The following is a 24,772-nucleotide window of genomic DNA, read 5'->3' as shown; positions in this document are numbered from 1 at the left end:
GCTATGTCATTATTCATTGACAGCTAGTCAGCCATTAAACTTGCCAAGAACCCATTTTTTCATTCAAAGACAAAGCATGTGGACACCAAGTATCATCATATCAGATCTCTCATTTCCAAGGATGTCCTCAAGCCAATTTATTTTCCTACAGAAGATCAGATCTCTGACATTTTCATGAAACCTCTTGGTAGAATAAAATTTACTAAGTTCAGGGATGAATTTGGTATCTGTTGTAAGGTATCTTTGGATCATAGGGGGGAATGTTAGATGATCCAAAATAAAATATTATCATAGGTTATAAAGTTAGAATAAAATAATTATTAATTTGAGATATTAAATTATTAATTATTAATCTAGAATATTTAATTATTAAATGTAGACATTTAGAATTAGAATATTATTGTAAGAAGATATGACTCTACAAATGTGTTGTATCTTAGGCTCTAATTAGGAGCATTGTTAGTAAGTTGTTTGAATAACTTTTATTGTAAATGGACACCTGTTATTTTATAAGTGATCCATAATTAGAGGTAGTTAGGACATTGAGCTTATAAATAGCTCATTGCAAGAGTGTTTTGTTGTTCAGGTGTAAACTCTTGCAAAATTCCAGATGTAATTGCTTTTCTTATTAATAAAATTATGTGTTTGAGGACACTTCTGCCATTAATTATGGGTGTGTTAAATTTTTTTAATGCACCAATATGATATAATTCCTCTTTTTATTTTCGAAATCAATGGGGTTATTATTATAAATGCATTAGTGCGAGTAGTTCTACAAGAGCACCGATATGTTTTAAAAGCTATCTGAATTTTTATTTTCACATAAAATGGCATATTCATCTCAAATTATCCTTTAGGATGCATCCACATGGTTTACAATAGTTCTTAGTATACATTTTCCACTTAAAGTCACCTTATCCTTGAAAAATGGTTTGAAAACTGTATTGAAATTCAGATTGTGGTTAGATGGTTCTCAAAATTAATATTAGGCATGTACACAAAAAATTATTGAGGATTTTGCTCAAATGCAGGGAGAAAATCTCATAATATGAAATGGCCAATTCTTCAAATTCCAACTCATTCCATATTTTCAAAGTTCTTTGCAGAGTTCTCCCTTTCCATCCCTAGTAAGTTCATATTTTATTTATATTTTGATTATCTAATTGATTTTTTTTTATCCATGTCAATTTGAATAAAAATGTATCAAAATTTAAAGGATCTTGATTTAGATTTGAGTTCAGATGCAGGAAATATTCCACTAGTTTAAAAACATTGGAAGCTCTTATTAGGAGCATCATATCGCAATAAGTTGGTAGATGAAAATGGACAATCGTTTTGCCCTGACAATTGTAACCTGACATCTTCCAGCTGTACTCATGGGTCAATAATGGTAATAATTGTTTTATATAATGTAATTTCAACAAACCAATTGCATTGTGCTTACTAATATCATTGATGTACTAATGTTCAATATTTTTTGAAATTAGGATTCTAGTGATGATGAGCAACCCACCTACCATCTTCTGGTGCACCCCACTACAATGTCAAATCAAGAGAAGGCTACATTAAGGGAAAAACTCAGAGAGGAAGCATACCATGAATGGCTGAATCAACCACCTGTTCAATTCCCATTACGTCCAAATTCACCAGTTAGGAATGAGTACAATAATAGTAGTTCTTCATCACAAGTTGGAAACAGAGGCAATAAAATAGAGGTTGGTATGGATGATTACTTACAAGATATGACTGCCATGGAAAAAATGTTGTTAGATGCATTCTAGAACGATGAGCTAGAGGTTGGTGCTCATGTCACTGATACCTTTTTTGAAAGCCTAAAATATGCTTCCACCACACCTCTCTTTGGACCTGGTAGCTAGTCAAAGTCTACCTAGCTGGGGACAACAATGTTACTATACAACTTGAAAGCAAAGTTTGGCATGTTGAATGCATGTTCCTCGACAATATTGAGCTAATTGACCATGATCAAGTCCCTTATATTTTGAGAAATCTTGTCACACAATCAACATTAAAAATGGTCAATTTTATGAACATTAAATATTGAAATTTATATTTATATTACCCACCAATCGCAAGTTATTCAAATATAAGGTTCTTCTGATTGATAATGTCTTTCCCAGTAGTTGTGAATAGGCAAAGCAATTTTTGAAATTGTTAGGTGTTGAGTACATATCATATCATGCATTTTCGAATGATTGTATTTTGTATAGAGGAGAATATACAGACAAAGAGATATGTATGAAATGTGGGCATGACAGGTACCATAAGTAAATAAAAAAGGGTAAATCACATGGTTATCCTCATAAGATATTGAGGCATATGCCTATAATCCCAAGGATTCAAAGGCTCTTTCATTCTAAATAATTAGCTATGTTGCAGGGATGACATGCCTCACATAGAAGTGAGTCAAGAGTTATGCAAATCCCAATAGATTAAATAGGCATGAGGCATATAGAGGATACATGGCCCGAAAAATTCAAGGATGAAGTACGAATTTTATGACTTAGCATAGCCATGGTTAGCATCAACCCATATTCCCTCCAAAACACCAACTATTATGCTTGGTCTGTAGTAGTGATCAATAACAATATCCCCCCATGGTTTTCCGTGAAGAATCAACATCTTGTGTTGGCTCTCATATTCCCTGGTAGAAGACAAGTGAAGAATATGGATGTATACTTAAAACCATTGGTAGATGAATTGAAGAAATTATGGGAAGGGATACATGTATACGATGTATCAAGGCTCATTGTAACAAAGAGGATTTTTACCTTGTATGGCATACGTGCTTACACCACACATGATTATCTAGGATTAAGAGTTTTCTCTGGTAAATTACATGTTTATTGATTTGTTTATATAAATAACAATATTGTTTCACATATTAATTTAATTCGCTACAATTGTTGTGATATTCATGATCGCTAAAGTGTCTTGTATACAATAATTTTGCAGGTCTTGTAACAAAACTGTATCATGGATGTAAATTTTGTGGACCTTATTTGAAGGCTAGGTGGTCCAACCACCTAAGAAATCTAGTGTATGACTATGTAAGATATTCCTCCCAGAAGAACACCCTTATAGAAGAGAAACATCCGCTTTAAATGGTAAACCAAAGAGAACCCAAAGGCCTGCAATGATAACACCAACTGAATGGCTTAAAGAACATGGGAGAGAGAAGGAGAAGGAGATTACATGAATGTTCAATTAAAATGGGGAACCTATGTTTGATGATCTAGAATTATTTGACACCTATGTTGAGAAATTTCCCATTGGGATGAAAATGAAATCTATCTTTTATGAGCTCCCATATTGGGAGCATCTTAAGATTTGCCACTTACTAGATCCCGTGAATATATTTAAAATTGTTTCATCTCCTTTATGATGGAATATATCATTGAAAGAAAATGAAACATTGGTTGTTAGGAGAGAATCTCTTATTTCTTCAAAAACTAAAAGGAAACATTGGCCAAGACAAGAAAGTAGTGGAGAGGTTGGTCCCTCTTGGTCTTTCAAAGAAGTTGATGTCCCATGGATTTTAAAGAAAGATGATATTTCTTGGCAAAGGAAGTTATAATGGGTGTGAGGGTGCCTTCTTTATATGGGTCTTAACTATGGCACTGCTTCACTTTGGAAGGCAATTTGTCGATATTGAAATTGCATGACTATTTGAACCTTCTAAGAGTACATATGTAAAAAACAAGATTTTATTATCTGTTATTATTTTTATGCCATGGGATAAAATATAATTAATTTTTGTAGGTGTTTATTTTGTGGTGTTATTATCCTTTTCTCATTTGTGGGTGTGTGAACCATGACTTCCCCCAAGACCTACGACGTTCCATATCTAAATTATCTACCTTTGTAAGTTGGGTCACATCAAAGGAGATTCATATGGCTAACATTCCATGGTGGTGTCAAGAGATAGTTGAGATTGTTTGTATGTTTGAGAAGGAATTGTCGACAAGTTTCATGGACTTGCAAGTTCAACTTCTAATTCACTTAGTAGATGGGGTTGAATTATTTGGGGTGGTTTCTTGTCATTCGATGTTCTTCTTAGAGAGGTAAGTGAAGAAATTGAAAGGTCTTGTTTGACAAAGGTAAAACCCTGAAGGGTTTATGGCAGAAGGGTACATATCGTATGAGTCTTTCTATTATGCTAGTAAGTACATCAAGCATATTGCCAATACACCAGGTGTAGTGATTTTGGATGAAGAAAGCGATCAAGGCAAAAGATAATGGGAGAGTCTCGAAATGAATGCTAAAAGGCGCATGATAAAGAGTAGGTGACTTATCATAGGTCAAATTTCTACAGAGTAATTATTCACACTAAACTTCATAATGTATATTTTGATCTCATATGTACTATATATGTCAGTTTGATTTCATCAGTGAATTCAGAAATTGAAGCCATCAACAAATTCATTCTTTACAATTCAGAAGTGACACAGTTGTGGGTCGCATTGTACGAACAAAAGAGGAGGAAATGGGACAGTGACAGGAAATAATTCAGATGGTTGAATGGTATAAGTGTGCCTTATCCTGATCATTTAAAAGAAAATATGCTAATGATATGCCCCAATAGTTGGGTTGCTGACCAAGTTAGAGAGAAATACAGTGCATATGGTTGTTACCCACATGCTGAAGAGGATGCACTAAACATAGGGATTGGGTGCAACAACTTGGTAATAATATCTTTTTGTACATTTTTAACTTCATAATGCACCTTTGAATTGTAACATATATATTTTATATTTTAGTTATGTTCGGGTTATTAAACACATGACATTGTGATTTTTTCAATTTTTATAGGTGCATTTGTTCCCGTCTATGTGGGAATATGGAAAACATTTTTGCACGAAGGATGTTGATGATGGATTCATAACACAAGAATGTGGAGTGGAAGTTGAGTTCAGCCAATCTAGTCATGCTAGCCATTACGATCAAAACCTAATACAGGGGATGTTAGGTTACGTCAGAAAGATACAAGAGATCATTGAAGTGGAATTCTCTTCGTTGTAATGTGTTATTTTTAGGTGCAAGTGGTGGGACACCTTTGATCATAATAATTTAAAGGAAGATCACGATAGTGGGTTGATATCAGAAAGAGTGGAAGTTGAGTTCAGCCAATCTAGTCATGCTAGCCATTACGATCAAAACCTAATACAGGGGATGTTAGGTTACGTTAGAAAGATACAAGAGATCATTGAAGTGGAATTCTCTTCGTTGTAATGTGTTATTTTTAGGTGCAAGTGGTGGGACACCTTTGATCATAATAATTTAAAGGAAGATCACGATAGTGGGTTGATATCTATAAACTCTAGAAAGATGTGGCATGAAGCTAGGGAGCCTTATGTTTTCCCCAAGCACTGCAACCAAGTGTTTTTTTACCTAGATGTGTTGGATAGGGATTGGTGGTTCATATTAAGACCACCCTAGATCAAAACATATTTTTGAGAACAACAATGTTATCATGCCAAGTGAGGAAGATAACCAGGGTGATGACAACAAAGAGTGATATATACTTGTGTTATTTCGTCATTTATACTATTGTTGTATGTCTTTGTTTTCTTTATTTTGCTAATTATATTTTTTTTATTCATCTTCTTGGAATTTTATATAATTGGTAAGATTCACAAATGTTTTTACATGATTTTTTCCCGGTTGAAACATTTTTGCACTTGAAACAAAGTATTTATAATTGTGTAATTTATAATTTAAAAATTAAAATTTTAACATATTTGTTTAATTCTAAGTTTGTGATAAGTTTAACTCATACTTTGTGATAATTTGGTTTTCAACATAGTTGTTTTTTAGTTTACATACTTTTATCATTACTTTTGGAAATATTTAAATTATGCCCCCAATGTTGACTAAAACCACAATTAATGAAGTAATTTAAAATTTTGATAGCAATCAACTTACGAAATAATGACAAAAACAACAAATATAGGAAGATTTTCATCCATAAAATTTTAGGGTGAATATAATGCTTATGATTGGAGATCATAACTTTTTTATAATAACAAATTTTAGGGTAAAAGAGTCTATTAAAAAAGAGTAAATAGTACAATGGAAAATAACATTTATTCATATGTAATTGTTTTTTTGAAAAAGGAATTTAGTTAGAATGAATATGTATGAACTATCTATACAATAGAAAAATATTTATGGTAATTTTACAATTATAGTTTCAACCATATTAAACTTTATAATTTATAAAAATGTTTTTGTATTTTTTATTTATAGTAAGTCTTTTGCAGCGAATTTCATATATAAAATTTTGATATAAGTTCACCAATATATATCTATATATATATATATATATATATATATATATATATATATATATATATATATCATTTCATAAAAATAAACATCATGATGATAACCATCTAACAAACATAAACATAATCTGAAATACACATTCAAATTCACTAACATTGTTTAATTATATGCACCTCTAACACATATAAACACCATTAATTAGCTAGCACACAAATCTAATAATTTAAAAGGGCATCATCATCATGATCACATCTAACAATATCCCATGCTAATAGATCTCATACTAATTATATTGTTTTGTATTCATCTTGGAATTTTATATAATTGGTAAAATATTGAATTTCAATTGGTAAGATATTAAATTTAAATTTAAATTGGTAAGAGTTGCTATAAATATTAAATTTAAATTGCTTGAAATTCTCATAACTTTAATGATAAATTAAGTTTTATTAATATATATATATTATTTTGTTTTTATGTTATGTTATATTAAATCTAAATTGATGACTTATTTTTTTTAATTTAACAATATATTGAATTTTATAAATAAACTTTAAAGATTATTTTTATATTTTTTAAATAAATATTATTCATAATAATTTATTGATTGCATTTTCTTTTTTATTGATTTAAACATTAGAAATTAAAAAAAAATTAATTATAATTAAGTTTGAAAATACATATTAATTTAAAAATTATATTTTAAATAACAATTATAATTAATAAATATAATTTTTAATGATGCTTCATTCACAATTATTTTTACTAAGTAAACTTTAATTTATTAAATTTATAAAATCAAATTAATTGTAATTTTATTTTAGAATCCAATATTTTATGAACAATTTTTTTAAATATAGTTGATTTTATAGACCAATCAGTTGTATATTTTAATTTTATTTAAATATTTCGAAATTTTTATTTAATGATTACATGTTGCAATGTACATTTTGAAAATTAATTGCAAAGATTAATTAGATAGTCTAACTCTTGTATTATAAGTTTAGGTCACAACTTTTTCATTTCTACGCTTCAGTATGACTTGAAAATTAGTTTTGTTTAGAGGTTTGTACAATTTAATAGTGTGTAAAATTGATTTTTTTTTTGTAGTGACTATTTTTTAGACATGTTTTATAAACATTTATTTTTTTATTTCCATGTTTTCTATAGGAAAGGCTGTGTTGTTTGCAACCCTTGTTCGAATAAGAATTTAGTTAGAATGAATATGTATGAACTATTTATGCAATACAAAAATATTTATGGTAATTTTACAATTATAGTTTCAACCATATTAAACTTTGTAATTTATAAAAATATCTTTGCATTTTCTATTTAAAGTAAGTTATTTTGCATGTAATTTCATATATAAAGTTTTGATATAAGTTCACAAATACATTATCTATAATAAATATCATTTCATAAAAATAAACATCATGATGATAACAATCTAACAAACATAAACATCATCTGAATACACATTCAAATTCTCTAACATCATCTAATTATATACACCTCTAGCACATATAAACATCATTAGCTAGCACACAAATCTAATAATTTAATAGGGCATCATCATTGTGATCACATCTAACAAAACACAAACTTTCTCTAACATCATCACTCCACACATACTCAAATATATATCTCATGTCAAATAACTATTATAGCATACATATCTATTTGCAAGCAAATTATATGAACATATCTAACATGACCTAACATTATACACATGAACACCAACATATAAATTAAGTACATCAACATGAACAAAAAAATTGCAATATCTATCTATATCTATATATATATATATATATATATATATATATATATATATATATATATATATATATATATATATATATATATATATATATATATATATATATATAGATATATATATATATATATATAGAAGTCAAATAACTGCAATAAAATATATGATACAATAGTACTAACAACCTGGTATGCAGAAAAACAGAATGGATGTTCAATTGCCTCAAGAGTCAAGGAATGAGGTGGAGGAGGAGGTGGTTGGTCTGCTCTCTTAGGAGAAACATGAGGCAATGCGTGATCATGAGGTGAATGAGGATCAAGAGGTGGAGAAATACTTGAAGGCTGATCAACACCCTAATCATCATCTTATGGGGTAGTACGTCTGGATGAAGTCGATTGTGTATCTATTGCATGGCCATTCCTCTTCAATTCTAGTATAAACCTGGTAGCTCTGTTGATATGACGCATAAGACCCATCATATCGTGCAACAAGTTCGTCTAGAGCTCCAGGAGCCTAGGATCTGCCCTAATGTCTCGAGTCCTCATCGGGTGGACTCCCACCCCAACCAAAATTCTAGAGAGTTGGCCACCTCACTCCATCCTGAATATCAGGCCTGCATGTATATGCATCAAATAAGGACATCCCTCACCCTATGTAACCTTGACTATCTTTGTATCTGTATCTGGTGGGGGAGGAGCCATGTCCCCAATGAATGCACCAATATCTACAAAATATGTAGTACACAAAAATAATTAGACAATTCCATTAAACAATTTAATAAATCAAGTTAAATAACATGCTAGAATAAATTTTATTCTAATTAATTAAGATAATAAAATGAAACTAGATTAATTTAAAGAAAACACTAATATTACCTCTATCATCTATTGGCTCATCCTGTGTGAAGAGGATGTTGGGACATTATCATTAATCCATCCCCGCATAAGGACATGGAACCAAGATGAATATGTGGTTAGCCTCATTGGCCAGTAGCCCCAGTGCGCTAGTGGAAATCATGTCTGGATACTCTGGCTAGACCCTCTTGGGTATTATCTCGCCCCACATGTGCATCTGCACCTCATTGATCGACCTAGGAGGGTGATGGTCAAAAGTAGGCCTCACCTCCGGAAACCTCTCAAAAAATAAACAAAAAATCTTTGAATAAAAAAGGAAGTTCACTCTCCCATGTATCATAGCATGACATCTATATAAAGCTATATAAAAATGCTACAATAAAATGGCAGAACATTTGATACATCGTGGCATCTACACTAAAGAATCAACATAAAATAAAAGAGGGAAACTAATCACAAATTAATGCACTGCCCATCACTGGTAGAGTGTGCAATGGTACTCACTAATATTGAGAGGCACCTAACCTCCTCTGCACCAAAAGAAGCGATCTGTAGTTGTCCACCAGACACCTGAAAATCTGTTGGAGAAACTACATGATCCCCAACATATCTCTGAGAGTAGACAAGTTGACTCTCTACTGTAACACCATGGGGGACATCAGGGAACTGGGGAAAATCCTCCCCTCTCCTAGATAGGCCAGTGATAAAATAAATTTCCTCCTCAATGGGCTCATACCACATGTCAGGATTAACACATAAAGCTTATTGGTGGACATCCCACTGATAAACCCGGAGTGCCCCTTCAGGGATGCAACCTACTCATAATACTTAAGGAGGCCTACATTCCTCAAGAGGCCTTGGGTAGCTGCAGTAATAGGGAAAGCGTACAAATCCCTCTCCCTCTCTCATGCCTCCCACTATCGTACCATATTGTACTGGTCAACTCTTTGCTCTTGTTTTTGTTGCTCCTCTCTCCTCTAAATTTCAACCTTGGTGTGCCAAAAAAACATGAACACATCATACACAGTGCGCCACAAAAATAACAATGCATTGAAAATGGTGCGTACATTGACTTGATGTATTACTTTTGATTACATACATATATAACATTAATTATTTTTATTTTCTAATGCGGTGTGTCGACATAATATTTCACATCGATGCGTTAATTTTACATCAACGTGCCGCACCAGAATGTTCATCTTACTGAATGCATCGAGCTATAATTTTTTAATATTATGCGATACATTTGATAAAAATAAAAGCACCGAGAAGTTACTTTTAATAGACACACCGCCACTAAAATTATAGATTTTAAGTGGTGCGTCATGGAACTCACGGCCTGGTGCATTTCCATTTATCATACACACTGAACCACTAACAGTGCATTAATGTTATGCACTAACTTGTGGTGCACCCTATAAATGCATAGGGTGCACCATGAATGGTGCGAGCCGAACATCTCAAATGCACTAAAAACAAAAAAAATGCATTTTTTACTTCATTTTCAATTTTACTCCACTAAAAAATTAAGTTAGGGAGAAACATAGGCATTACCTAGACATTTGCTCGTCGGGGGGGGGGGGGGGGGGGGGGGGCATGGTTTCCATGTAAATGAAAAAAACAAATCTACTCGTTGTTTGACAAAATTCGAAAGGCACGTAATGAACAACAGATGGAAGGATGGAAAGCAAGGGAAGCATTGATGGTAGGGTGCTTCACAAAGACAAAATTTGGACCAGTGCTTAAGAGCTCTACAACATTGTAAATGATAAAAATGAATTTTACAGCCAGTAAGTTTTTCTTTTTATTTAACCTTGTTCTGGTGTGCTAGAGTAATAAACACACTGATGTGGAGTATTTATGAAGCACACTATGATTTTTTAAGTTAAAAACCCTACTGCAGTGCATCATGTTATTTATGCACGGGGACATGGCAAAATAGGAACAACGTAGGTGCTTCGTGGGAGTATAGCTCCGAAATGGTGAAAATGAATTTTACTACCAACATTTTTTTAAATTTAACCTTTGTTTGGTGATATAGAGTAGTATATGCACTAGTGCTCTGATTTCACCTAATGCACCATTATGTTTAAATTAAAAACCCTGCAATGGTTTACCATGTTGTATACGCACTGGAGTGTTCCAAAAAGGTCAAAGCACCAGGGCTTCGTGGGAGTAAAGCAGTGGCATGGTGAAAATGAATTTTATGACTGACATTTTTTTTTAAATTTACACTAGTCTAGTGCTTTCAATTAGTATACGCACTAGCACTCCAAGGTTACTGAGTGCAATGTTAGTTTTTTACAGTGCACCATTTAATATTAAGCATTGGGATGTACAATTCTATTAATGTTACCAGTGCTTATTATTTGAGTGGTGCACCGATGTTTTTTAAATTAAAAACCTTGCCCCAGTGCACCATGTTTTTACGCACCCCAAGGTGTTGGTGTCTAGGTATGAGAAATTTATTCACCCTATTCCGACATCAATTTATCAATCCAGGTGCGTATCCTTTCAAGGAAACGTGCAAGGTATATGCAGGGGAAAAAGTGCAATCCGTTCCAACCAAGGTTTCACGGTTAAGATTCAAAACATTGCTGTAAGCTTAAACTAAATATAAAACTCTAGAAACAATTACAAGAAGTAAAGAACTGTAACAACAAGCATGAACTAATAAATAACACACACAGAAAGACATAGCACCTGATCAGAAAAGCGGGCCCAGTTCTCTGATCAGGGCTGTGTTAGTCACATCAAAGATTAGAACAAAAAAACAGGTGATTACAATATCGATGGGGGAATCCCCATTTACAGGAACATCCTCTCTTTTATACAAAGCATGGGAGAACAACATATCTCCCTGAAACATGGTAACCGCATATTTAGAAATATACATTAGTTGGAACAGCACCAACACCAGATAACCGAGATAAGTAAGAGGCCCAAGAATAGTTCAGGGATTTGTGACTCCAGCTGTGCGGCCTCCTTATGGTTGGTCATTACTAGATCTGTTGCGAGATGCTGAAGCAAGGGTTCCTGTTCTCCAAGCTGTAGTCAAACATACATTTTAGTGCTGTGAATAGATAAGACTTCGTGATTTTAATTCATTAATTAAAATATTCCAATCAGAGAAGTCAGGGGTATTTACCTTATAAGTTTAGCATAGCAACATGGGTAAATAAGTACAAAAAGGTCAAAAAGGATTATAGAAATGCGACAGAAAGATAGTCATATTTGGTGCCCAACATCTCCCCCCAACTAGCCTTCTACATGCCCTCATGCACTTCACCGCCTTTGCAGGTCTGGATTCTACAGACTATAGGTTTCATGAAGGTGGGCGAGATCATATTCTATGGCCATCTCTGTTCTTGGAACTTTAAAACCATATAAAAGGAGAACTTCCTTCCACCAATCTGCTGGAACATTATATGCTGGAGTGTAATTTTTTGCAGGCAACCAAATAATAGGAAACTAAAACCGGATCCCCATCCATCGAACCCCACATGTTTGGACACATGCCACATATCTGGGCACTCTGGGGAGCACTCGTGCAAAATTTGGTGCCCCAAAAGGTTCCCTGTTCTGGACAGCTGTAGGTGACATCATCCACCTTTTCTGACAGCAATCAAGGGCCTCATCTTGAAATGTGGTTAATTGCTTGACACAAAGATCAAGTCACCATCTTTGTGTCCTCAGCATTCTATCTCTATTCCCCTCAATTCCTAGAAAGGTGTTGTGTTTAGTGAACATTGTGATTGACCTCTCATGTTCCCCTCTTACTATAAATGGCTTTGTAACTTGATTGGATTCAAAAGTGTTAAAAGCCTTCTACCAATTGATCTGATTGAAATCATAAGAGGTGAAGGCCCTTAAATGAATGTCCCCCACATAAGGAAGCAGGTTGAATTCTTTGTCCAGACGCAGTAGATACCTGTGCAGGGAAAACTCACATATCAAATGTTGAGTTGGCACTCATGACTCCTCATTATTCAAAGGAATTGTACACCATCTTCTATCTCATAACTAATATCGTTTTTGATGCTCTCCGTGCAGAATAAAAGAAAACATTCATGCAAGAATAAAGAATAGCAAGAAGCAAGGGGATGACACACTACAACAAAACCAGCGATTAGCGTCCCTTTTTACTTCTTTTTTTGCATCTAGAGCCCATTTTTGGTGCTATTTGCATCCATTTATCAAATATGGTGCAAAACTTGACACAAAATTTGCATCAAGTTTTGCACCAAATCTTACATCCAGTTTAGCACCAGGTATTGCAATAGGTTTTGCACCAAATTTTATACCAAGTTTTGTGTCATCCTTTACACCAGGTTTTGTTCTAGGTTTTGCATCAAGTTTGGCACCTAATTTTGTTTGACATACTTTTGCATCCTCATTTGCATCCACTATTTGCACCTACACTTGCATCAACTTTTGCATCGACTTTTGCATCCTTTTTTACATCCTTTTTTAAATCATTTTTTGCATCCATTTTTTCATCCATTTGTGCATCCCTTTTGCGCCAAGTTTTACATCGAGTTTTGTGTCTAGTTTTGCATAAAATTTTGCATCTACTTTTGTTGCATCAACTTTTTCCTCTTGTTTGGCATCCATATTTACATCCTCTTTTGCATCTATTATTGTACCCACTATTGCATCTAATATTTTTGTGCCACAATTAGCGCCGAGTTTGGCACCTCCTTTTGCACCCACTTTTGATTATAATTTTGCATCCACGTTTGCATCCTCATTTGCGTCGAGGTTTTCATCAACTACTACATCTATTTTTGCATCCCTTTTTGTATCCAATTTTGGACCGGGATTTGCATCGGGTTTTGTGTATCGTTTTGCATCTACTTTTGCATCGACTTCTATTGCATCCACTTTTGTACACAATTTTGCATCCACTGTTGCACCCATTTTAAATTACACTTTTTGCATCCCTTTTTACATATTCATTTGCATCATACTTTGATTCTTTTTTTGCATCTATCATTACATCCACTTTTGTTATGCCACAATTTGCACCATGTTTTGCACTCACTGTTGTATCCACGTTTGCTTCCAATTTTGCAACCATGTTCACATCCTCTTTTGCATCAAATATTGCATCTATTTTTGCATCCACTTTTATGTCAGGTTTATGCATTGGGTTTTGCATCTCGTTTTGTATCTACTTTTGCATCTACTTACATTATATCCATTTTTTGCATCCAATTTTGTTTTGCCTGTTGCATCAATGTTTGCTTCCACTTTTACATCCATTTTTGCATCTTATTTTGCAAATTTTTTGTCTATTGTTACATCCACTTTTGTTGCACCATATCTTGCGCCTACCATTGCAACCACATTTGCTTCCACGTTTGCATCCCCTATTGCATCCACTTTTGTTTCATCCATTTTTGCATATACTTTTGTTTCCGTTGTTGCATCCACATTTGTTTCACCACAATTTGTGCCAAGTTTTACACCTACCATTGGACCCATGTTTGCTTCCACTTTTGCCTTCATGTTTGCATCCAAGTTTGCATTGACAACTGCATCTACTTTTGCATCCACTTTTGTGTCAGGTTTTTCATGTTGTTGTGCATCTACTTATGTTGTATCCACTTTTCATCCAATTTTACTTCTATTGTTGCCCCCATTTCTATGTTCGCTTTTGCATCCCTTTTCCAACACTCATCATATTCTGCATTGATGATATTCCTTATGGCATTGACAATTATGAACAATTGATGACAATGTCAATAGTATTGACAATGATGAAAATGAAGATGATGGCGATGACATGAATTGTGATTATGATGATAAAGACGATAGTGGTTACAATGACAATGATGATGATGGCAATGATTATGATGATGACGATGCTAATGACGTTGGCGAATCTTCCCAATTTTAGATGTTGTCATTGTCATAATCATAAGCATTATCTTTGGTGTCATGATCATCATTTTCATCTAGGTCATCATCAAAAACAATAATGGCATGAATGATGATGATGCATGATTACAACAATGTCGATAGAAATTACATTAATGATGATGATGGGGATGATAAAAATGACAATGACGATGATAATGGTGGTGATGATGATCATCATCGATCATCTGTCAAATATAGAGTTGTTATTTCTCTTACGTATATCAATGTGTCCTAAACAACCCTTTTCTAGCACTGATCACATTTTTTGGGTTGATGATATTTCTTACAACATCTACAATTATGAACAATTGCAAACAATGTTCATAATGATGATGATGATGGCATGAATGGTGATTATGATGATAATGTAATGATGGCAATAACAATGACAAGGATGATGGTGATGATGATGACAATGATTATGATAATGAGAATGACCTTACAATCTTATGGATTCGTGAACAATTACTAGTTTCAATACCATCTTCTAGATACGTATTACTATCATACTTCTAAAATTTTCTGTCTCTCTTGAGGTATCTTACTATAATGGTGTTGTCAACACTAGAAAGATATCTTGTTGTAATGGTGGTTCTAATGTTAGCACTAGCAAAGTTTTTGTTAAATTTTGGTTAAAAAAAACCGATTTATGCAATTATTTTGACAATCTATGTAAAAAAGTAAATAACATCCAATTATTTTGACTGTAGTCCCATTGATTATCATGAATTCACCAGTCTGAAGACCATCTTCTACATACATATTATTATTAAACTTTTTGCATTATATCCCTCTTATATCTTGTGGTAATGGCAATATTAGCACTAGAAAAATATCTTGTTGTAATGGTGATGTTAGTATTAGCACTAAACAAATCACTAAATTTTGGTAAAAAAAGTTTATCATTTATTTATTTTTAATTTGGGAAATTTTTGTTTTTATATTTTTTGTTTTTAATTCTATTTTTATGAAGTAATATTTTTTTTGGTTGAATTTTGGTAGTAACTAGTTTTTGGTCTAATCATATGTATTAACCATGTTCTTTATGCTACAAGTATAATTGTTGGGACAAAATTGCTCTTTCAAATAAGTTGCAAAAAGCATATAAATGGAAGAATAGCGATGACAACTATTTTCATTGTCCAATTGTTCAGTATATCATGTATGAAAATATTCAACATTTTTATAAACAATGGATTAGAGGTGAGTCTGTAATTGTACATAATGTTTGGATGATACATAAAAACAAAGTTTGTTTCATTGATGTGGTTAGGATCTACTTTGGATACGAAACCCTAGGTTTGGAAGTATGCAAATAATGAATTTGGTTTACCTTTGATAACAAATGAAATTTTATTTCTTTTTCCTCGTAAAACCAAGGAAGATATGGCAATAATTCTCGTTAGAAAACTACTTCTTGTTGAAGGTTTATAATTGGTTGCAAAAGTTCAACAACTGGGTATAGAAGTTTTTAGTTGCTATTAAGGAAACAATGTGATTATAGGTTTTAGCAGACATAGATCATTCTTGGTATTTGATTCACTTTGACGATGGCCTCTTCTGACTAATATATGAGATTGTGAATTTGTTGATATTTTTTAGATTACCAAGTAGATATAGTTGTTTATAGGAATTTTGTAAAACCTGAAGTATTGACAAATGGTTTTTCACTGTTAAGCAAATTTAAGTCAAATTGGGTTGCAAAACTTAAGGAGAAAGCAAAAACAATTGTTAGTAGTTGTGAATTGATATAGTCATTAAATAATTCCCAACCATTTTCTTTGTGCTACAAGTCTAATTTTCAAGACAAAATTAATAATTTTGTTCAGTTACAAAGAGCATATAAGTAGAATAATATCAACCGTACTGGAAACTATTTGTAGTGTCCATTAACTATTCAGTATATCATGCGTGAAAATATTTAACATTTTAAAAAACAATGAAAATGACAAGTGAACTTGTAAATATACAGAATGCTTGGATGATACATCCAAGACAAAGTTGCATTCATCAATGTGTTCAAGATCTACCTTGGAATAGAAACCATATGTTTTGGAAGTGTGCAAAAAAATAATTTGATCTACCTTTAAAGATAGTCTAGACGTATGGTAACCTTTTATGACCAATGATTTTTTTTTTTCTCATCATCATCATATACATATATATATTAGAAACCAAGGAAGATATGATGATAATCGTTATCAAAAATGACCTATGATAGTGGTGGCGATGGTGAATATGATGACGATGACAATGGCAATGAGGATGATGATTAAATGATGATAACGATGACAACAATACAATGATAGGGACCCTATGCCATTAGGGATTCCCTATATGGGGAAAATATTACCTGTGTGTGGGAAAGTTATTATTGATCACAAAAATGAATAAACTCAGTAGAAAATTTGAATCACCTTCATTACCCATCCAAATATCCTTAATAATTCGAATTTTTATTTAGTGTAGTTTAATATATTTGTGTTAATTAATTCCATAAATTCAACTTAACAAGTTATATTTGTGTGTTAAGCTATATTTGTCTATATTCACAATATGTGACAATTTATACACACATAAATTATTTTCATTTTGTCTCAGTCATAACTTCATATTATTTCTAACCATTTTCAACTAATAGATGAAACTAACCATAGTAACTCTTATCTAACTAACTGAGCTTGTTATTTCCAACCAACAAACCATATTAACTAACATACATTTTAATGACATTAATTGCATCAAGTAATGAGTATACCTATAAGAATATTCAAAACACCAATTTAGATTATGAGTTCTAAACATGGTAATTAAATGACTATTACAACCAAATAACAATGAATCATTTGAAAATGGGACATAATAATTGTCCTTATTTAAACATGAATGACATACCCTGTAAATTATCTAGAAGTCTTCATTTATGTTATCATCTGCATCTATGTCTTCCAATGCTTCCTTGTCAATGTTCATATGTTCTTGCAAGAAATTAATATTACTCTTCCTAAACCATTCTGCTAAAGTAATATTGTGATCATCCTCATCTTCACCTTCGTCATATTCTGTATCAATAAAAGTTGTTTCGTCATCAAAAATATCAGTGTTACCAGATCTATTAATTTGATCTTCATATTGTATATCATCAATATTGCCTTCTTCTATAAGATCATTTGCCTTTGGAAATTGTTGGTTGTCATGGTGAATTGCCTCATCTAATTTATCATTTTTTGAAAATACACCTCTAGCCCTGCTTGTCCATACTGCTAAAGGAATGTTGTCACCATCATCTAGTTCACAGTCCTCTGGTTGAACATCATCATCTTGAACATCATCATTGATGCCAATTTGTTCAATGTTCCCCGATTCTTGAACTATATTTGGTTGGTCATCATTACTTTTCTCTGTATTGATTGAGGCATCTTCGAATATATGCCTTAATCTTGGATCATAATGAATGACAAATATCCATTTTGGATCCAAAATATCTTCATAGAAAAAAACCTGCATGTGAAGAAGATAAATATATTAGATCTCCAGTGGTATCAAATTTTATTATCAATGAGAATGTATATATCCACAATAAAAAATGAATTACAAAATTACATACAACCGTTATTTCTTATATTTCTTATATTGTTTTAGTGAAAAAATACCTGCTCACAATGAATTGGTAGAACATAGGGCTCCTTATCCAGTGGTAGGTATTTTGATGAATCTATAGAAAACAATCCACTATGGATATCATGTCTCCGTGTCGTGTTAAATGCTTCATACCATTTACATTTAAAAATACTACATTTGAAAGAGCGGTAATCTAACTCAATAATTTCTTGTATTTTTCCAACGTATTGAAGATTCCCTTCAATAACATTTTTATCTTTTGAACTTGCTCGACTTGATTGCTTGAAATCAACCATGACACCACAATCGAAGGATCGTCTTTTTGCATCTACTCTTTCTACACGATAATGATGACTGTATGCCCACATTGCAGGATACTTCCTCACTTGTGACAAGCCATTTACTTGAGTGAAATTAAATATGATTGTGCATAGTTAAATAGTTAACAATGTGATTAATGTATTCAAGCAACATTTTGTAATAATTCAAAATTTACCTTTTTTTCACATCCTCTGCACATGTTGATCTCATCTTCTATTATGTTTGCATCTATTCCTTCCTCATCTATTTGGTTTTGAATTTGTTTAGAAACCCATTCTATTGTGCATTCTTTTCCCCATTGACCGGAAATATTAGTGGGAAGTGGGGTATTCCTTGGGTTTGATATCTTAAATTGTTTCCTTGCTTCTAACACTTCTTTCCTTTTTATATCATACATATCAATCCATTTATTCATGAATTCCATTTGGTAGAGGACAAATTTGTTGAGCACAACACTTTCATCAACACCTATTAAAAATCAACATGTATAATTCAAACTTAAAATATTATTCTTTCAATTCGGGAAGCCCAAAATGATATAGTAAATGATTCTAAAATAACTATAATAATGAATATTTTACATACCAATTACTTCTTGAACACCATTAGTTTGAGGCTTTTCTCCATCTATAATATCAGATGCACGTTCTTGATCCCAAAATTGTGCACCATCTTCAAAATCTTTACCAAGGAATTCACATAGGAAGAAAAAAGCTTCATTTAGTACATACCCTTCAGCCATGCAACCCTCTGGATGTGCCTTCTATCGGACATATCTTTTTAGGTTTTTCATGTATCTCTCAAAGAAAAACATCCATCTTGTTGAAATGATACTTGCCATTTCAATGTCATCAACTAGATGTATAAGTAAATGGACCTGTAGGTCCATGAAACTTGTAGAGAGCTCCTTTTCAAATACACATACAATTTCTGTGATTTCTTTCTTCCATCTTGGCACTTCAGACTCATGGATCTCTTTAGAGGTCACCCACCTAATTAGATATTGTCATTAAGTTAGTATGAATTTTTAGTGACATTTAGAATGAGATATAATATATCATTGTATCATATAGAGGAACATTTCATACCATGTAAAACCTTGTAAATATCAAGCGACCACATACCTCGTAAAGGCTGACAATTGACATATGGCATTCCTTAAGTCAGTTGTAAGGCATGAATCCCCTCTTATTGCTAGTGGCATGATATGCTATCAAACCAAATTATTATAGTTCATTAGTATTGATTTATCATAATATATCAAAATAAGTTTTAGTAAGTAAATGATAAGAATAACAATTAATTGATGTTAATACCGTCATAAAATTGTGATAATCATGTGTTTTGAATCCTGTGATATGTCCCTCTACTGTAAAAGCTTTATTCAATGATGATCCATATCCAGTGGGTGTTCTTATTGAACGAATCACATTTTTTAGTTGATCTAACTCTTTCCTTTTTAGTATCCATGGAGCTTCTGCATATGATTCATTTTCCTTACTTGGCCACAAATGTCTTCTATCAAATTTGGTACATGAAAGAGCAATATCCCTCCTTGATGACAAAGTGTCTTTATCTTTGCTAGATATATGTCGAAAAATAGAATCAGGGACATTTTTGAAAACATGCATAGGATCTATTAAATGAGATATTAATAGATCCTTCCAGTAAGGGAGATCATAAAATATGGATTTCCTTTTCATTCCTTTTGGCATTTCAACCATAACTTGTTCTGGTTCCTCAATTGAATGATCATGACGAAAAAAATGGTTCCAAGCTTTTGATTCAGCATCTCCATACATTTTAAGCCAATCAGCTGGACCCATAACCTTGGGAGGAGATTTATTTTCAATTTTTCCATCAAATTGATTCTTTAGGCGATTTCTGAACTTATGGTCAGGTGGTAGAAAAACCCTGTTGTTTGCATAAATAACTTTGTGTAGATCTTTAGAATATCGCCCCTCAAATTGTTCTGCACATCTTGGACATGCAAAAATCCCTTTTGTTTGTAGCCCTATAATCAATAACTAGCTTACATAAGAAAACAATAATAATGTAATACTTATATACAACTTGAATTGAAAATAAATTATGATGTACTACGGATATGCAAATTATTTGATCTCTTACCAGAACAAACACCAAGTCCTGGGAAATCATGAATTGTCCAACATAGTATGCCATAAAACATGAAGGACCTATTTGATGGAGGACGTGATATGTCATACATTCTTATGCCTTTCCATAACAATTTCATCTCATCAATAAAAGGTGCAATGTAAACATCCATTTTTTTCACTTGATGTTTTCCTGGAACGATGAGAGTTAGCATAAGGTGTTCCTTTCTAACACTCATCCATGGGGGAATATTGTATACTATCAGTCCAACTGGCCAAACACTATAATTTGAGCTTAGGAAAGAGAAAGGGCACACTCCATCCATTGCAAGTCCTAACCTAATACTGCGAGGTTCATCCTTGAATTTTCTTGGCCATTTTTCCTCTATATGTTTCATTGCTTTGGAGTCCATAGGAATTCGCATGAATCCATCTTTACTCCTATTCTTTGCATGCCAATCCATCAATTGTGCAAGAGATTTACAACGAAACATCCGTTGTAGTCTAGGAATAATTGGCATGTGTTGTAAAACCTTATTTGGAACCTAATTTTGACTTTCACCTCTTCATAAAGTCTATGGACAACGACTCTATAATGCAAAGGAATTTCAAGTTCTCCCATTCTATGGGAATGTACGAACAACATGCAATTCAACATGTAGTTCACGGGCACTCATGGATAATGTTACTTATAAAGAACAACATATAATCAAAGGTTAGATTCCATAATGTATAAAGCAAGTGTAACATATTACTTATTTTTATTTTTATTTTTAAAGAGTGAGAAAATCTATCATAACTCAATTATAAAACCAACAGTGAGGATAACCATCACTAACTGTTATCTGCTAGGCTAATATAGGTTGACTCATTATTATTATTAAAGAAAAACTATACCACTTATAATTACTTGCTAGTAATTTCACTCTTGCAAGATATTTTGAATCTTCAGTAATTAATCTATTTCTTTACCTTCAAAAAAGGCAAATTCTTAACCAAATAAAAACAATTTTTCATTAAAAAAAGTTGATTAAATCTAACTTTACAACATTGATAAAGCATTACACCGTATAAAGAACTTAAAACTCAAAATGAAAAATAAGGTTCAAATAATAATATCAAATCAATTAAACAACATGAAGGGATCTTAATGAAACTAGAAGAGATACCCAATTCCTTGCCTTAATTTTAATGTTATTTTAGAAAAGGTATTTTATTTTCCAATATTTTTCCATTACAAATCTAGGTAACGGGGAGACTTGAACCTCAATAAACTCATGAGATAATTTCATTATGCCAAATTATTTTACGCACCACCACTAAACTTACTCACCGCCGAAAACACAAGGGGAGAAAATCGATGGGATAAATATTTGAAGGATTTATTTAAATTTCAACGAGCCGGCTGCCGACCAACAAATTCACATTGTAACCTGCATGGTCCCGTATAAGTATTTTGACAGCTTACCGCAGAGAGGGTTTCATTTTTTCGATCAGGGTTTGGTGCTGCTCTCCGATGTTCAACTGCAGAGCTTCAAAGAGAATTTGAAATTCTTCGAACGGCGTGCCGATTCTTCATTCCACGGGTAAAAATATAAATAAAACCCTCAAATTATTCTCTCTACAGAAGCGCCAGGTTTCATTTTGAAGCTCTTTTTGGACTAGGTTTCAATTGTATTATCTGTTCTTCTGTGTTCAGTGCTTAGTCCGTTTTCGAAGATGGCAGGATCACTACTTGGGAGCCTTCCAGCTCCCAAGGTAAACAACGGGCCACAGTATGATTTTGCTTCGGATCCATGGTTCAGGGATCGGGTAGATCAACACCAGCCCAATTCGGTCGTAAAGGTTAAGCAAATACCCCCTTACGGGAAGCGGGCAGGATTTTTCCCTCGCAAGATCGAAGACTTCGGCGATGGGGGCGCCTTCCCAGAGATTCACATTGCCCAATATCCACTGGACATGGGGCACAAGGAAGAAAGGAAAGACACCAAGATTCTGCCCGTGAGCGTTGATGCCCAAGGATCCTCTTGAGCCTCCCAAGTTCAAACATAAGAGGGTACCAAAAGCTTCCGGATCACCCCCCGTTCCTGTTATGCATTCACCTCCGAGGCCTGTGACTGTCAAGGATCAGCAAGACTGGAAAATCCCACCTTGCATCTCCAATTGGAAGAATCCCAAAGGGTATACAATTCCGCTCGACAAGCGTCTTGCGGCTGATGGAAGAGGGCTCCAGGAGGTCCAGATTAATGACAACTTTGCGAAGCTTTCAGAGGCGTTGTATGGAGCTGAACAGAAGGCCGGAGAGGCGGTTGAGATGAGATCCAAGATCCAGAAGGAGTTGATGCTCAAGGAGAAGGATAAGAAAGAACAGGAACTGCGTGCTCTGGCTCAACGAGCTAGGATGGAGAGAAGTGGAGCAGGTGCAGGTGCAGGTGCCGGAGCCGGTGCTAGTGGTGGTGATAAGGTGTACCTGAAAGGGCAACTGTCACGCCCTTTGCAGGTGGCAGTGAAAGGAAGACGGAGTCTGATCGTGATGCCCCCAAGGAGAACATAAGAGAGAATAAAGAGTAAAGAGAGGAACGGCTTAAGCGTGAAGTGCTTCGCGATGAGAGGAGAAGGGAGAGAGAAAGGGAAAGAAGGTTGGAGGCTAAAGAAGGGCACGTTGGGAAGAAAAGCAAGATTGCCAGAGACAGAGACCGTGATGTTAGTGAGAAAATTGCGCTCGGAATGGCCAATACCACTGCAGGTACAGGTGAAGTTGCCTACGATCAGAGACTATTGAACCAGGAGAAGGGCATGGAGTCTGGATTTGCAACTGATGATCAGTACAATATTTATGATAAAGGTCTATTTACTGCTCATAACACACTGTCCACTCTTTATAGACCCAAGAAGGATGCAGATAATGAAATGTACGGAGGGGCAGATGAACAGCTTGATAAGGTGCTTAAGACTGACCGTTTCAGAGTTGATAAAGGATTTGCTGGTGCTACTGAAAGGGGTGGACCTAGGGACAGACCTGTTGAGTTTGAAAAGGATGTAGAAGAAGCTGATCCATTTGGTTTGTATCAGTTCTTGACGGAAGTGAAGAAAGGGAAGAAAGCAATGGACAAGATTGGAGGTGGAGGAACCATGAAGGCAAGTGCTGGGTCTGCAATGAAGGAAAGTTATGAAGGAGGCTCCAGTAGGATTCGTGTTGACTTTGAGAGAGGGCGCTAAATTTGACTATTGCCAAAAACTGGTAAGCGCTTCTTTTGTGAGAGGTTGGTCGTTGTTAATGCCTCGAGAGAAATTTTATTGGGTGATTTTATACTTGATATGAATGTGAACAACCAAATTAAAATTCTTCTCTTTAGTTACAGAAACGACTTGTTGCCACAACTCTTTCAAGTTTCATGGGTATGTACTTAGCCATGAAATCCAGGGCAAAGCATGTCACAATGCATTTAGTTGTGTCATGCATACAATAGTATTCTCTTAAAATTTGTAATTTTAAAACAATCTTATTGTTGTAATGTCTGTTTTATGTAATGACTAAAACTGCAAAAGGGTTGAGTGTATTACTGCCCACTTTAATTTCCAAAGTGTTTTAAAAAAAAACACGATTTCAGTTTGGTGCATTTTAGTTCAAAGATTTCCAAATCGTTATCCTTATTATTGGTTGGATGCAAATTTGTTTTGGTAGATATGCTTTTAATGGTTAAATTACTGTATTTATTATATATTTGCTTAAAATTGTATAAATTTTAACTCAGGAGAAGTATTTATATCATAGGTAGGCTAGTGAGCTGGCACTATGTCATTAGAACAATAAAATTAAGATTGTCTAGTGCATCTTAACATATTATGGG

At 33.6% G+C, this 24,772-nt stretch overlaps 1 pseudogene; it reads left to right on the top strand.

Moving 5' to 3' along the window:
• The first annotated feature begins 22,580 nt into the window (after positions 1-22,580).
• On the top strand, positions 22,581-24,418 carry LOC149226599 (SNW/SKI-interacting protein A pseudogene; annotated as a pseudogene).
• The last annotated feature ends 354 nt before the right edge of the window (positions 24,419-24,772 follow it).

Source organism: Pinus tabuliformis, chromosome J, assembly GCF_031772625.1.
Source record: "Pinus tabuliformis cultivar Carrire ecotype Pingquan chromosome J, CPIR1, whole genome shotgun sequence".
Classification (NCBI taxonomy): Eukaryota; Viridiplantae; Streptophyta; class Pinopsida; order Pinales; family Pinaceae; genus Pinus; species Pinus tabuliformis.
The sequence above is the reverse complement of the archived record's forward strand: the minus strand, read 5'-3'. Positions and strand labels throughout refer to the sequence as shown.